Source organism: Dermacentor albipictus, chromosome 4 (assembly GCF_038994185.2).
Source record: "Dermacentor albipictus isolate Rhodes 1998 colony chromosome 4, USDA_Dalb.pri_finalv2, whole genome shotgun sequence".
Lineage (NCBI taxonomy): Eukaryota > Metazoa > Arthropoda > Arachnida > Ixodida > Ixodidae > Dermacentor > Dermacentor albipictus.
This window is the reverse complement of record NC_091824.1, coordinates 151,798,488-151,807,294: the sequence shown is the minus strand read 5'-3', so window position 1 is coordinate 151,807,294 and position 8,807 is coordinate 151,798,488. Positions and strand designations below refer to the sequence as shown.

Here is an 8,807-nt window from a genome sequence, read left to right as displayed (position 1 = left end):
AAAAATTAAGCGCGAAGCACGAATGTGTGTGTCATGCCTGATGTGCTGCTCCGGTGATTTTAAGTTCACGGCACGCAGCGGTGATGGAAATAATACTCCGTGGCGGTCTCTCTGATCACCGAGCACAGCTAGCGATAACATCTGCACCGCGTAGTTTTTGTATCCTGCGACCACTCATATTGTTAGTTGTGAGGGAGAGACGGTGAATGTTGGAATGCTTTTATATTTAATGCAGTTTAATGCGCTGTCAGGCTACACTTGCGATACCACGCATACTTTGTCTTAGTTTGTGATTGTTCACTCTAACCGGTAAGTCACAGAACTCTGTAACCCAAGTGCATATGTATGAACGTGTTTTTCTTTTGTCTGGTGTACTTCATGCTTAGACTCAGTATTCTGCGGTAAAGTTCGTAATGGAAGTGTTTTATCTGAGCATTCTGGTAAATAAGTGCGGCTCGTTGTCACGTGGCAAGTCGTGCACAATCTGTTTATCAAGACTAAGTTCATGAGCTTAGATATATTCTTGTCCCACAGTGACCTCTGGCAGATGGCGTCAATGGACGCTGGTGCACACGATTTAATTAATACTTTCATGTTGGGCTTACGAATAGTTTCGCCCCAGGAAGGCTAACCCGAAATTCCGCGTCATGCCACAGTTGGCCTTCTCTTCTTTTTTCAATTTTACTGCTCGCAAGGTCAAACAGTAATGTTTTCGATGATTGTGAAAAGGACGTCACTTCAACTTAAACTGCCTTTTAATCTCACACACACATACATGTGTCACGTTCAGTAGTCCTTTACTCTGTCTCAAACAATGAGCTCCTGATGTGCGTGGCCCTGAACGTTGCCGGTTTTCACAGCTTCGACGTTCCTCATGAAAACTTGTTGACGGACCTTTCGTTTTTGATCCAGCTTGTCGTCGCGAGAAGCGACCAAAGCACGATGTCTTTCTTTCACGGCCTGTTTATAACGAAGAACAGAAGAAAATGAACGAGATGACCTTTGGATGGCGGATGAGGCACTTATTAAAGACAAAGATGATTTGGCATGGACAGAGTGTTGAATATTTGACTACGCCTGTTCAAAAAAAGATTTTGCGCTCACTGCTGCACTGTTCTTGCTCAAGTTTGCTAGAGCGATCACATTTTGGCGTCGACTTCGTTTAGGATTACACTTTGCACGACTAATCGCCAGTTTTTTAAGACGAAAAGGAGCTACTGTTTTCGTCTATGGGAAAAATGGTGTCTGAGAAGCCGGTCCTGGTACAGAATTGTGTCACCACCTGCCGTCATCTGCAGGAAGCAGCGTTTCAGCGAGGGCTGTCGCGTGTTGCCCGCTCCTGGAACAAGCGACTGCCCTCTTGAAGCGCTGCTTTCTGCAGATGACGACAGGTGGCGACACAAGTTTATGCTCGAGCCGTCGCGGCAGCAGCTCGCATCAGCGCAGGAAAATTTCCACTTTGTTCTTAGACACCAGGCAATTAGATTTGCCGAGTGTAATACTAAATGAAGTCGACGTCAAAATGCCATCGTTCTGCAAAATTTGAGCATGAACAGTGCAGCGCTGAGCGCAAAACCTTTCTTTTTGAACACGCGAAGCCAGATATTCAAGACCCTGTACGACTGAATCACCTAATTCGAAATAGACCACCCCCCCCCTCCCCCCCCCCCCAAAAAAAAGAAGCACCCTTAGTGTGAGAGGAGGCCTGGTAAGCCAGAAAAGACGGAAAAACGAACGACCAGTGGTGACGTAGCCTTGAAATGTCCGCACCAGCTCGCCGCGGTGCCCTTTAATTTAACGACCTCTGCTCAGGCCTAGTTATAAAGCTGTCAGTAAGGATAGAGTTCAAGAGGGTTGACATGTGGGCTTGTTAGTAATGCATCTTCAAGGGGTGTACGGTAGGACGATTAAAAGGCGGGACAAAAGAAGTGCATCCCTGTGTGTTTTCTGTGCTGTCTTTTAATCGCGCTACCGTACAATTCTTGGTAAGGATAGACTCCATTGTATTCCAGGTGACCCAAATAGGGAAGTTAGCAAGCTTCAAGAAATTTCAATGTGGCACAAAGGCCCAAGTATGGAAAAAACATAATAAATATAAAATCGAACTTTAAAATCTGTGACGTCGCTCAAGGCTCAGAAGCTGGGTGTGCGGCACAAAATGTTAAAAAATTCTACTTTGATTTTCTAGTACTCTACCTATTATCGCAAAAATTACGACATTATTATGTTGAAAAATGCTTTATCAGTTTAAACTGATGTAGCGTTTTACTTCAGTTTTAATTTCAGAGCGACGTAGGGAGGTATGAAGAAGGCAGAATGACCGTTGTTTGCGCCGATTAACGTTATGTGGTTCATGTTGCACCCTCTCGCCAGAGACAATGATTTTAAAAAATCTGATGGCAGAAAAAATACATTTCTAAAAATTAAATTCGTGGAAATATTGAAAAAGAAATTACGCTGTAAGAGCATTCTAAAATATTTTACCACATTAAAAGGAAATATATATAACTGCCTATGAAATATGAATTTTCAATCGGTTATAGTACGAAGTTGACATTATGAAACACTAATCCCTGTTTTATTTCACTCAAATATTCTTTTTTAACTTGAAGTGTTTGTTTGTGATATACGACGTTTGTTCTTTTTTTTAGTTTTACTGACGGCATATTCTTGATTGTACAGCAGTTGCGACTTACCAAGATGGCAGGCCAGTACAATTGATACATTAGAAAAGCCCGGACCCAATCCCAAAAGCCAATATCTGGCCACTTCTTTGACGTCATGTTCAGGTACGCGTATCCACATTGCATGACCACGAAATCGCTTAATCGCGTGCCTGCGCATCGCATCAGCACGTCCACATCGGGACACTCGGCTTGATTGATGTAAGTGTCCATGAAGTCTTCGGTGAGGTCACTGCACAACAGTGGAATAAGAAAAAAACAAAGGGAATATTGAGGATTTAGAATTAGAATTTCAGGTTAGATAGCATTTTATAGCATGGAAAGACGGAAGCCATACTAAGTATAAAATTTGTCACGTTCTTATTAGATTTACGTTACGTGCTCAAATGATATCCATGTCTCACGTAAATTCATTCATGTGAGTCATTTAGTGTGGCCTAGCGCTTGTAGTGCGTGAACGTAAGGTGTGCTCCTTGCCACTCCCCCTCACCCGCTCCGCCTCCTCCGTCAACAACAATAAAATTAAGAACTTGGTATAATTGCTCACCGAAACCAGTGGTGGTGAAATGCCGGCAGATTTTTGGGAACAAAATGACGTGCCCCATAAATTATCAATGAGAGCAAGCTTTAGTGAGTTGCATATAGCTAACATACAAACAGACAAAACGAACGAACAAAAACCTTACACAACGCGCTACCAGGAATAATACTCGCCAGAATCGTGCATACTGTTCTTCAGGCAAAAAAACCACTTACTCGCTTTGCAGTGAGCTGAATTTGACCGCTCTTGCCATCTGTAAGGCTGTCTGCGCCATCTGGCTTTTAGTGGTATAACCGACGCATGCCAGACAAGTCCGCGTCCTGAAAAAAATAATATATATCAAAATTGCTGCCATAAAATTTGTCTGTAGTTATCGCAGCCAAGCAGTGGTGTATGTGATCACCTAGAAGTTTAAAATAACGATGCTTTGTAAAATATTTTGATTTCTAGCTCATAACGTTATTTGATAATAAGCTATTCACAGCGACATCTTTATAAAGTGAGTGTATTGTATAACAGTAAAGGGTAGTGCACAAGGGCGCAAGCACACAAGTGGGATAAATTTAGCAAAATCATAGCTTTAAGACAACAGCTACGCAGTCGTTCACTATGCCCAGTGCACGCTTCTGGAAGGCTTTGGATGGATGGTGGAACTTTATTATTGCAGAAATCGTTGCGCGGTTTATTCCTGGGTGCTTTCCTCTGACAGGGCCCCACTGGCGATCGCGGCTCACCGGGCCTGGTAGAGGGTCGCCAGTTGGCGTCCCAGGTCCATTTCAGAGAGTCTCGCCTCCCCAAACCCCGTAGTGAGTGTGTGTGCTGGGACTCGTGGCGAGTCGCCTGGATGGTTGGTGCATTTGTGTGTTATGTGCGCAAGTGTCGCTGTGTGGCTGCTTAGAACCGTCGGTGTGCTTCTGACAACCTGAAGAAACCGTTGGAACATTTTACAACGAAGCTGTATCATCATTATCAGCCTGGTTACGCCCACTGCAGGGCAAAGGCCTCTCCCATACTTCTCCAACTACCCCGGTCATGTACTAATTGTGGCCATGTTGTTCCTGCAAACTTCTTAATCTCATGCGCCCACCTAAATCTCTGCCGCCCCCTGCTACGCTTCCCTTCCCTTGGAATCCAGTCCGTAACCCTTAATGACCATCGGTTATCTTCCCTCCACATTACATGTCCTGCCCATGCCCATTTCTTTTTCTTGATTTCAACTAAGATGTCATTAACTCGCGTTTGTTCCCTCACCCAATCTGCTCTTTTCTTATCCCTCAACGTCCTTATCCCTTATCCCTTTCTTATCCCTCAAGAAATCGCCAAGTTCCACAATCTTGCTTTCTTCGACTTCACGGGGTCGGAGAGCATTAGAACAATATGAAATCACACTCTTGACATGAATCATAAGCGCGGTGGGTGTTTCATGAGTGGCTCAACTTGGAACGCTTTATGCATAGCGTGCCGACGAGTTATCAGTTTCGGAACTAGCCATTCTGGATGGCTGAACGTATCACTTTTCCCAGCATAGGTTGACGAAGGCATTGAACGTTCATCGGGAAAACTGGCATGCTTGTAGGCTTTAGTGTACTGACAGATATAAAGTTGCATTGGTGGTGTAGTGCATTCGCGCATTATCTCCTCTATTATACACCCCTCTCCTCCCTTCCCTCTTCTTAGAGACCCGATATTAAAGATATAATTAACCTCCATGCCTTTCTGCTATCATGTGTCCTCTTCTCGGTGCAGGGTATGAACCTAGGAGCACAGTGAAACAAACAAATAAGATTTCATTTCTTCTAGCGTTGTACGACGTTGTGCCAAGAGCAGACGGACACACTTAAAGCACTTGTACTACGGTATGTTCTCAAATTACATGTACCACGTTAGATGTTTTGCTCAAATACAGCGGGGCCATATTTTCGGTGGGAAGGCATATCTAAGCCAGAGCTCATTCGAAGTGGAAACCATGAACGCCGTGAGCGGCAGAACGTTACTGACGCTCGATAAATGCTTCCACCCTTACCACGCAGCATCTGAAGTAGCGATCTCCATTTCACGCATCTTCGTTTTGAGGTCAGTCGGAAGCATCATCATTTCTCCGATCCATTTCACTCGTATGCCAAGTGTCTTGATTCTGCTCCTGAGTTCAATAGTAACGGCCACTTAGAATAGCACAAGACCGCGACTGAATTCAGATCTCTGTTTGCGTCTGTGCTTTTGCGAAATCAATGAGTTACGTTTAAGTGCAGAAAAAAAATTAAGAAAACAGAAAAAGGAAAAGTATAGAGATCTACGAAAATGTCCTGCGTTGCAGAAAGCAAATAAGCCAAGTTCGATATTCGTGCTAGTAAGAGAAATAAATCCTAGGTGGCAAGAATTAATACGGAGTCTTCTTATATGGTGTCTCTAACTACGTAAGTGGGCCATTGTGACGGTAAAAACCGCTGGGTTCAGTGATTAAAAATGTAAGAGGATCTATATCAAGCTAGAACTGACATATATGACTCCAGCAGTATTTGTTTACTTTTTCGGCAAAACATTGTGGCCTACACGCCGAGAAAATTGCTCTGCAAGGCCAAGTTCCATAACCGCTATATCTGCTAAATAACACAACGCCTGAACGCTTTGTTCCGTGACCTTAATCGTGAAGGCAGAGGGCCGGGGGAAATTGAAACGGGGAGTGCCATGGGAGATAGCTTGGCCCTGTTTTTTCGAAAAGTGGTTTTCAACGCACCGCGTTCTGTTATCTGGGAGCCAACGACAATGCGGCGCTAGTTAGTTTAAAAGTTTGTTGACTTCTGTATGAGTCGGGAAATACATCCAGGTGAAATTTCTGGTTATATTAAATTGCATTGTATTTCAATTAATAGGAAAATCGCCGACATTGATCTGTCACTTCCAAAACCCGTGGCATCACACTGGTTCAATGGTGCTGTTCTCAGCCTTTCTCTTTTCCCCTCTTAGTCCACTTATTGGCTCATGTCTTCGTTGTAACAATAGAGGCTTGCTATTTGAGTATTGTAATCTAGGCTGCTTTACTACATTCCTAAGTTACGCGTAAAGTACAAGCAAGCGCTGGATTTTATGCGTCTTGTGTGAGGCGAGCACCGTTCCATGCTAGGAAACGAAACTTCAGCGTGTGCATTCTCCAAATTCTAAGTACGCCAACAGAAAAGAACAGACCGAGGGTTGTGACTAACCGCGTTAAAAATGACGTAAGAGAGGGTTGTGTTGTATTGTGACACATCTGTTTGGTCACAAAGGGTTCTTTCCTATAGCTTGAATGCAGAATTGTCACAACATATTACAAATTATTTCTTTTTAGGATCCTGAAAGCACAGTTGTTGCTAGGACCACAATTTTCGGAAGGTCATCAGAGTTGTATTTTTTTCTTTCTTTTCCATAACTTTCTTCATGTTGCATAACACAGAAGATATGAAGATTCAGAATTTGCCACCTGCTCATGCTGCCATAAATGTTAGGAACAACGCCAGCTGGTTGGTAACTATTGGTGGAAAAACGTCGTTTTAAAGGAAACAAGGATGCAACGAAATATTGCAAGAATGTTACTCACAAGTGTAAGTTGCTGGACCAGCTGCCTATGACTCCGTAGAACAGAGCATCTCTTTCGCATGCACTCCGTGTCAAATGACGATTTGCGACCATAAAAACAGTTACTGCACTGACGCCCATTTGGAAGCACCACTGACACGCCTGAAAAAGTGAACGAATGTTACTTGTGAAGCTAGAAGTATGCGATTAAATAATGAAATGATTTTTCCTTTTATGTGAGTACTTACAGCCATGAACAAAATTATCTGCGATCTTCCCGTGCTAATAATGTTCTGCCATAATTTTACAGGGGCAACAGTCTACGGAAGTGTTTAGGAGCATGTTCTAGTCCTCTTTCAATTTTTTTTTGAGGTGAGAGAACACTGAGGTAGAAGGTAAAAATTAAGAGAAATACAAACACACGCACACAAATACACACACACACACACATGCACACACACGCAGGCGCGCACGCAGGCACGCACGCACACACGCACACACACTCTCATGCACGCACGCAGGCACAGGCACACACACACGCAGACAGGCACATACAAACACACACACACGCACAAGGCACACACAAGCGCACGCACACATACACACACACGCACGCAGGCACATACACACACACACACACACACATGCACACACACGCACACACACACAGACACGCAGGCACATACAAACACACACACACGCTCACGCACGCACGCAGGCACACCCTCAGCAACGAAATAGTACTAAGCGCCGGGCACCGAACCGCGCAGTCCGTCACACGAGGCAGCAGCGTGATAAATCGTGGGTCTCTTGTCACTACTGTCAAATAGGCGCTCAAAATAAAACCCTAGTTAAATAAGAGCTTCTCGGCAGTTGAGACACGTGTTCTCACCCTGCTGAATAGGTTCGTTCCAGCAGTGTATGTGCGTCGAAGGTCTGTGCCTGTTCGGCGCGCAAACCGTCGGTTTCCATCAGGCATGACGGCCACGTGACTAGGAACAGAACCTAATTGCAGCAGCCAGAGTACGGCAGCGTAGTACCATGGCGTGCAGTTGTCCCAGAGTACCTGTTGAGAAACTGTCCAAGAGGGAAGGTGGAGTTAGCTCTAATGTACGAAGACATGTTTTATGGCACATATTGCAATTTACGCATTGTATAGCAGCCGAGTTAGTAATTCCAAACTACTAGGAACGAATTCTGAAGATGACAATAATTTCGAGATATGCGTTCCCAAAGCGTTCGAGCAAGTGCCTTGGTACCTCGATTATTTTTTACCTTCAGAGCATAAAAATAGAAAGCGATTTGGTAAAAAAAAGAAACGGAGCAACAGTGAGTTCTTACGGCAAGTTCGACAGCGCTTATCTCAATATTGGTACCACTCTAAGAATTCGCTCAAATGGACATGCCTTCAGAAATAACTGGCTACCATTCGTAAATTGCATTATCGGCGCTAAACTAACTTGTTGAAAAGTTAGTTACGGAAATTTTGTTGAATAATCAACTTTGCGTTTTGATTTCTTGTGCAAGTACTGTCCACCTGTTTGAGTATTCATTGCAATTCATGGATTTGTGCTATATCCCACACGCGAATAAAAAATTATGCTAACGTCAATGCATCGAGTCAATGTCAATGCATCGAGTCCAGAGTCAATGCATCGATTGTGATAGTAAATTAGTAGAGGGCGATACGAAGTAAGAATAATAGCTTTATCGAAAGTATAAAATTCTAGACATTCTTTTATTAAATTAAGAAGCATGTGTCACACACGCAAACATGAACACATCTCACTCGATGACCGCGTACACTCGCTATCAAAATTCTGGAGTGAGGAAGTGTGGCAGCAGCAGTGAGCGAATTGACCTTCGTGCCGCCTCTCGCTTTAACGTGAACTAAGCGGCGAAAACACATAGCACCCGAAGCTATTGGTACTCGACGCGCGCAGTGTGTCTCCATCGCAGATCGCTTTCAAGATAAAGCCCGCGCGGTCGCACCACACGCAGCAGCCGCCGCAGTGGAACGTCCGCACCTT

General features: G+C 44.1%; 1 long non-coding RNA gene across 1 annotated transcript; it reads right to left on the bottom strand.

The window, feature by feature from the left end:
• Window positions 1-737: 737 nt before the first annotated feature.
• On the bottom strand, window positions 738-3,565 carry LOC135909783 (uncharacterized). Its single transcript, XR_010566793.2, has 3 exons — window positions 3,441-3,565; window positions 2,697-2,916; window positions 738-960 (listed from the first exon to the last, which is right to left on the bottom strand). It is a non-coding gene; the product is annotated as an uncharacterized lncRNA (long non-coding RNA).
• Window positions 3,566-8,807: the final 5,242 nt, after the last annotated feature.